This window comes from Corvus kubaryi, unplaced genomic scaffold (assembly GCF_017639235.1).
Source record: "Corvus kubaryi isolate FWS band 111438036 unplaced genomic scaffold, C.kubaryi_AGA036_p1.0 50350, whole genome shotgun sequence".
Classification (NCBI taxonomy): Eukaryota; Metazoa; Chordata; class Aves; order Passeriformes; family Corvidae; genus Corvus; species Corvus kubaryi.
The window spans coordinates 1-6,483 of NW_024581360.1; the positions used below are offsets into that span (position 1 = coordinate 1).

Genomic DNA, 6,483 nt, shown 5'->3' on the forward strand with positions numbered 1-6,483 from the left:
GATCCCACATCCCAGGGATTCCGGGATCGGGATGGCTGTGGGGGAGCAGTGCCCAGGGTTGTGTCCCCCAGAGCTCTGAACACGCAACAGGTCCCGGGTTCTTCTGAGCCCCTGGGGGACAAAACCCCGTCCCTTCTGGAGCAGAAATGTCCCCTCTGAGCTTTCCTGGCCGTGTCCCGGGTGCCAAACCCGGTGCCCCCTGGGCAGGGACACTCCTCTCACGCCACCACTGTGTCACCCTCCCTGTCGTCATGAAGCGCCACCAGGATTTCACTTAAAGCTCATCACAGCTGGCAACAAACCAACCCCTGCATCCCATTTTCCAGCTTCCATCTGCCAGGCGGCCCCGGGAGCCGGGGAAATCGGGATGTGGGGACAGCTGGGAGCCCCTCTGGGTGGTGACAGGGGACAGCCACCCGCTGGAAAACTCCATCCCCAACTCCCGCTCCTGGGAAAGCGAGGGCAGGGCTTATTGCAGTGATTAATTAGCTTTGTTTTGAAACAAGGAGCAGCGGGAGGAGGAGGAGGAGGAGGAGGAGGAGGAGGGGGAGGAATTGTTGCCGAGCGCCAGAGCCGCGTGTGCGCCGAGCCCGCCGTGCTCGGCTGCCAGAGAAAGACGTGATTGTTGTCACCGTGCCTCGCTCGCAGCCCTCCCAGTGCTCCCAGCCCTCCCAGTGCTCCCAGCCCTCCCAGCCCTCCGCCCCCCGCGCTCCCACCGCTCCCAGCAACAAAACCCCCGCGCCCCGACCGGGCTCGCTCGAGGAGGAGGAGGAGGAGGAGGAGGAGGAGGGAGAGAGAAGCCAGAGAGAAACTTGTGCTGGGGATTAAGAGAGGCAGGAGGAGGGAGAGGTGCGCACAGGTAAGCTCTGGGCAGGTGTTTCCCCCCCCGGGCTCTTCTCACCTCGCCTGAGCTTCCCACCCAGGACGCCGCCACGCTCCTGCCCTCTCCAGCCTCCCTTCCATCCCAAAAAACATCTGTTCTCCCTCTTTTCCCCCCCTCTCCTCTTGGTTCTTCTGTCCTGCAGCGCTCGGGAGTCTTTGTTCTCTCCCTCTGCCCCGGTTGCAGGAGTTTCTCTCGGCGTGGGGTGGAGAACGGGGGGGTTTTGGGGGCTGTGGGGTCACAGGGAAGTCCCGGAGGTGTGACAGCGCTGCGGCCACTGCCAGGCGCTTTTTGGGGGGACCCTTTGTGTGTCCCCCACTCCACCTGTGCTCCCCCACACCCCAAACCTCAGCACGTTTCGCTCAGCAGCCAAACTGGGAGGGTCGGGGGGGCTGCAAAGCCCAAACTGGGGGCGTCGGGGGCCAGAACTGGGGGAGCCCTGGGAGCTGCACAGCCCCAGCCATGCCCGGGGCAATCCCCAGCCTTGGGAAGAAGGAGGGAAAACAAGCAAGGAAAGGGAGAGGCTGAGAGGGGAAAGGACCCCTCCGGAGCCAGGAATGCCACCAGGAATGTCACCTCCGGGGACATCGGGGCACCTCGTCCTGCCTGGGGCAGGGGCTGCGGAGACGGACGGGGCTTGAAGGGGCTCTGGGGGGCTGCTCCCGTCTCCCCGCACCGGACTGGGAACAGGGAATTTCGGAGAGGACCGGAGCGAGGTGGGAGCGAGCAGCCCGACAGCTCCAGGGCCACTTCCAGCGGGCTGCGTTTCAGCCCAAAATGTAGCTGGTAAAGCCCTTCTTTCCTGCCTGCACCGCACCGAGCATTCCCAGGGAATTCAATCCCACTTTTCCTGCCCGGAGCCAGCTCAGCTCCAGGTGGGCGGGGAGGTGCAGCCCCCTCCCCGCGCCCCCCAAAGTGAGGGTCCCGTTTGGAGCCCGCTCTTTGTCCCCGCTCGGGCAGGAGACGATGGGAGGAACAACCGGGAAATGATCGCCGAAATCCTGGGAAAAGGCTTTTTGTTGCTTGGAAGAGGCACATCCCAAACCTGCCCTTCCCCGCCGGCTGGAGAGGTTTAGGGAAAAGCAGCTCCAAAGTGAAACATGGGAATTCATCCCCCCGGCGCTGCGGGCGAAGCGCGCGGCACGTGAGGGCTCGGGAACTTCCCTGGGATCCCGCGATCCCGGCCCTGCCTCGTGTGGCCCCCGTGGCATCCCAGAGCTGCCACCCGGGAAGCGCAGCGCCCTTTCCCGGGACAGCCAGAATGCGGGAATGCTGTCGCTGCTCCCGGGGGAGCGAGGGATCAGCGCTTCCAGCCGGGGAGAGATAAAAGCGCAGCCGTGGGAGGTTTCCTCTGCCCTTGGAAGAGGCTGGAGAGGAGGGAACGAGGCGTCGGAGCCGCTTCCCACCCTGAGGGAAAAGCGGAGTGGGGCGAGGCTGCTGCGTGGGGTGGGAGGAGGGAGCGGGGCGCGTGTGGGGCCCGGGCCGGCGGCGCTTTGGCAGCGGCTCCTGCCGGGATTCGCTTTTGTCCCTGTCCAGCCATTCCCGCTGCGTGTGGCAGCGGGATCCGAGCCGGGAGCGGCGCTGGGAAGGGTCGGGACACGCAGGGAGGGGAGGAATTGCTGCCAGGGAGAAGGCAGCGGGAAGGTGCTCCCTGCCAGGGCCGCCTTCCCACGGGCGCTGCTGCCGGAGGAGGGGGCAGAGGGCGGGATGAGCCTTTGGGAAGGATCCCGGGGACTGTGGCCTCGCTCCTGGCACGCAGGAGCCCGGCGGGTGTCACCCAGCCCCGCATGGACACAGCGCCTTCCCAGCGGGAATGCGGCGGGACCAAGTCCTGGCTCCAGCCCGGCTCCGCTGCTCGCTGGGAAAGGGCTGGGAAAGGGCTGGGAAAGGGCGAGAACCGCGGGGTTGTTGCATCAGGGCTGCGCCTCCCAGGGGACCCCTGGGTGACAGCCTGGCTGCCCGCTCTCTTTTCCACGATTCCCAGCGCTCCAGAGCCGCTGGAGAACGAGCTCTGCGTTGGGCCAGGCTCTTGCAGAGCCACGAGCGGTGTTGGACGCGAGGGAAGCCAAGGAAGGAGCTTTGCCGGATCCTTGTGGTTATTTTTATCTCGCTCTCCTTGTTCTCCTCCAACACTCCCGTTCCCAGGCGGGGAGGGGGCTTTTCCCCCACCAGGAATGACGGGAATTGAGGGACGGTGTGAGAGGAGCTAACAACGAGCTGGAAAGGGGCTCTGCTCCAGCCATCCGGGCTTTTCCTGCCTCTCCCAAGGCTAAAATTCCCTTTATCCCTCCGCGGGAGCAGATCTTGGACAACTATCCGGATCCAGCTGCTCCCTGCTCCCCTCACTGCTGCAGGAAGCACCCGAGGGGCAGCGCGGGGACCTCTGATGGTGACAAATCCCCCCCGGTGACCTTTGCACGGCTCCTTCTCGCCCTGGGCTGGCGGCTTCTCCCTGCCCTTGGCGCCCATCCCGGGGCTGGCAGCCGGCGCTGCTGGGAGCTGGGGGTTACTGGGATGCAGGGAAGAGAAACTATGTGCAAAGCAAACCCCAGCGGCATTCGGGGCTGGAATTTCCAGCTGTTGCGCCGGGGGGGTTTTGTCCATTGTAAAGGGGGATGGCTGAGGAAGCAGCTGCCTCCTTCTGGGAAAAACCCCGGCTTCTGTTGGGTGCCTCGGCCTTGCAGCCAGGCCAAGCTCAGCGGCTCGGGAGGTGTCAGGACTGGTTTTATCCATGAATTGAGCCTTTTTTCCATGCCAGGCCCTCGGTTTCCTGAATTCCTGCGTTGCTCCACGACTTAACTTTGTTCCAGTGGCTCGGATTCCTTGTGGGCAGCTGGAATCGGAGCTGTGCCGTCCGTCGGGAGCGACGGCAAAGCTCGGGAGGGGAGGTTGGCTGTGCTGGGGCTCTGGTCGCTGCTCCTGCAGGATCAGGGGGTGGGATTTGGGAATTTGGCTCCTGGCACTCACGCCAGTAAATCCAACTGGATGGAGAACAGACTTCCAAATGTTCCAGGTCCGGGGAGAGCTGGCTTGGAATCTTCCAGAGGGTTGGAGACGATTGTGATGCTTGTGGTGGCCTCGGGCTCGTTGCATCCCTGGTTTTTTGGGAATGTCACTGGTTTCCTGCAGTTTGCTTGGAAGTGGGTCCTGCTTTCCCCAGGCAGGCTGGGGACCGGCATCAGAGGAGGGCGGTGGCAGTGCCACGGAGCTGGGACAGTCCCCGCGGGGATGTGGGGTGGATAAAAGGGGCCGCGTCCGCCTCCCGCCACTTCCCATCTGTGCCGACAAAATCCCACAGGATGCCGTCACTCTCCAGCCGGGATTCCTGGCTCTGGTGGCTGCTCCCGCTCTGTGCCGAGTCCCTGAACATCTGGGATGTCAAATCCTCGTGCGGAGGGGACGGGGCAGGCTCAGGCAGCTCCTGCTGCCAGCGGGGTGACAGCGCTGCCCTGTGCCCTGCCCTGCTGGGACATTGCTGGGTGGCCTGAGCGGATCCAACACCTGGATCACAGCGTGTCCTGGCTGGAATATTGTGTCCTGGATGGAATAGCAGCTCCCATCTGGGATATCACCTCCCAGCTGGAATATCATGTCCCAGCTGCTTCCTCCCCTCCTCACCAGGCCAAACTCAGCCCTCAGCCCCCACCGCTCCCTCAGGAGTTTGTGGGGATTAAAATTCAGGTTCTGGAGCAGAGGAAAAACCCCATGGAAATCTCTAGGACCTCATGGAAAGCTCTGGGACAACGTGGAGCAAGATCCATGTGCTGTGGCTGGGAAAGGAGCAGGATGCTGACGGAATGGGATGCTGGAGGAATAGGAAGGGCACTGCACAAACACATCCCTGTCACGGATTTTCCCGTTCTCCGGACACCGAATCCGGAATGCGGGGACAGGAGCGCGTCCATCCCCAACCAGGACCTGCCGCAGGATCAGGATCCGGCAGCTTTGGGCTCCGCTGGCTCCTTCCCTGCTCCTCCCTTCCCCCAGCGAGATGCCAGAACCCTGATGGAAAGCAGCCGGCTCGGGAGGCGTGCGGGGTTAACCAGAGCCAGATGGGAGCCCGGAGGAGCAGGCTGGGCCCGCAGGGGGGAGCGAGAACGGGATCTTTTCCTGGAGAAAGTCAATTCCTTGGAGCCTCAGGAAAGCACGCGATGGCTTCAAAGGGAGCCGGGTTGGCAGAGGCGGCCCTGGAAGCGGGTGGCCCGTCCAGGGTGGGATGCAGATCCCGCCGGGAAGCAACAGGGGGTGGGGGCGGCCCCGTCCCTGCGGTTCCCAGGTCGGGTGGGGGCTTTTCCCCCTCCAGGGATGATGGAAATTGGGGGCTCCAGATGTGGGGAGAGATGGAAATGGTCAGGCAAGGGAAGATGGGCAGCGAATCCCACTCTGCTGTGCTGGGTGGGAGAGCTGGAAGTGCCTGATTTCCCTCTAAAATTGGCACCAGCAGCTCCGGCACCACCGAAGGCTTCTCCCATCCCGGCAGCACTTTCCCATCCATTTCCCCTTCTTCCTCTGGTCTTCCTCATTTTCCTCCCTCTCCTCTGTCTCCACTCCCCTTCCCACTCTCCCTCTGCCTTGCCCTGCATCCAGCTCAGCTCTGATCCCTCCGGGGTGATGAATCCCACCGGGAAAAGCCTGGAGAGCCCCCCGAGGTCTGTGCCCAGGAATCCCACCCCGATCCCGGCCTGCTCCAGCTGGGGAATGTGGGAGCATCCAAACACCTCCTGCATGGGGAGCTCCTCTGCTGGATCCCTCCATCCTCCAAGGCAGCAGCCGGAGAATTCCCAGAAAATCTGGCCAGGATGATCAAGGAACTGCTGTTCCAGGGAGGAGCAGGGATGGGACAGGAGGATAAGGACCCAGAGAAGAGGGAGAGGTGACCAGGGATGATGTCCAGGAGAAACTCCCTGACTTGGGGCACACAGACCTCGCCTGATCCCTCCCAATCTCCCACTGTGTCTCTTCCCAAATAATCAATGGGACTTGAGGGGCTGGACGGGTTCTGACGGCAGCACAGGGAGCTGTGGATCCCAACCCCTCCGGTGTTCCGACTTCGGAATGCCCTTTTCATCCCAGGGGCTGTTCTTCCTCCTGGGGCCATCCACCTCTCCTGCCCCGTTAACCGCTGCCGGATTCCCGACGCTTTTCCGCAGCCAGTTTCCTGCGGAATCACTGATTCGCTGGCTCGAGTGCCAAATGAAGCCCAATCCCTCAAGGTGTCCGGAGGGCTGATCCATCCTTCGGGAAGAGAGGATGGAAGAGTTCTCCAGGGAGGGGCGGTGGAAAAACGGAATAAAACCCCAGATTGAACCAAAACCAACATTCCCCATGGATAACGGTGAGGTAGGGGAGGATCCCGGGGATAACGGTGAATGAGAGAGGGATCTCATGGATATTGGTGAGCCTGAGAGAGGAATTCCATGGATAATGGTGAGCCAGGAAGAGGAATTTAATGGATAATGGTGAATGAGAGGGATCCCATGGATAATGGTGAGGCAGGGAGGGATCCCATGGATAATGGTGAGCCAGAGGAATTCCATGGATAATGGTGAGGCAGGGAGAGGAATTCCATGGATAATGGTGAATGAGAGAGAGGGATCCCATGG

General features: G+C 62.4%; 1 protein-coding gene across 1 annotated transcript in view; it reads left to right on the top strand.

Annotated features, from left to right (window-relative positions):
- The first annotated feature begins 763 nt into the window (after positions 1–763).
- The window catches only part of LOC121672339 (prolargin-like), a 10,661-nt gene continuing 4,941 nt past the window's right edge, over positions 764–6,483 (top strand). Inside the window, exon 1 of the mRNA XM_042044959.1 lies at positions 764–859. The gene's annotated coding sequence lies outside the window, so the exon portion shown is untranslated. The remainder of the gene's footprint in view (positions 860–6,483) is intronic.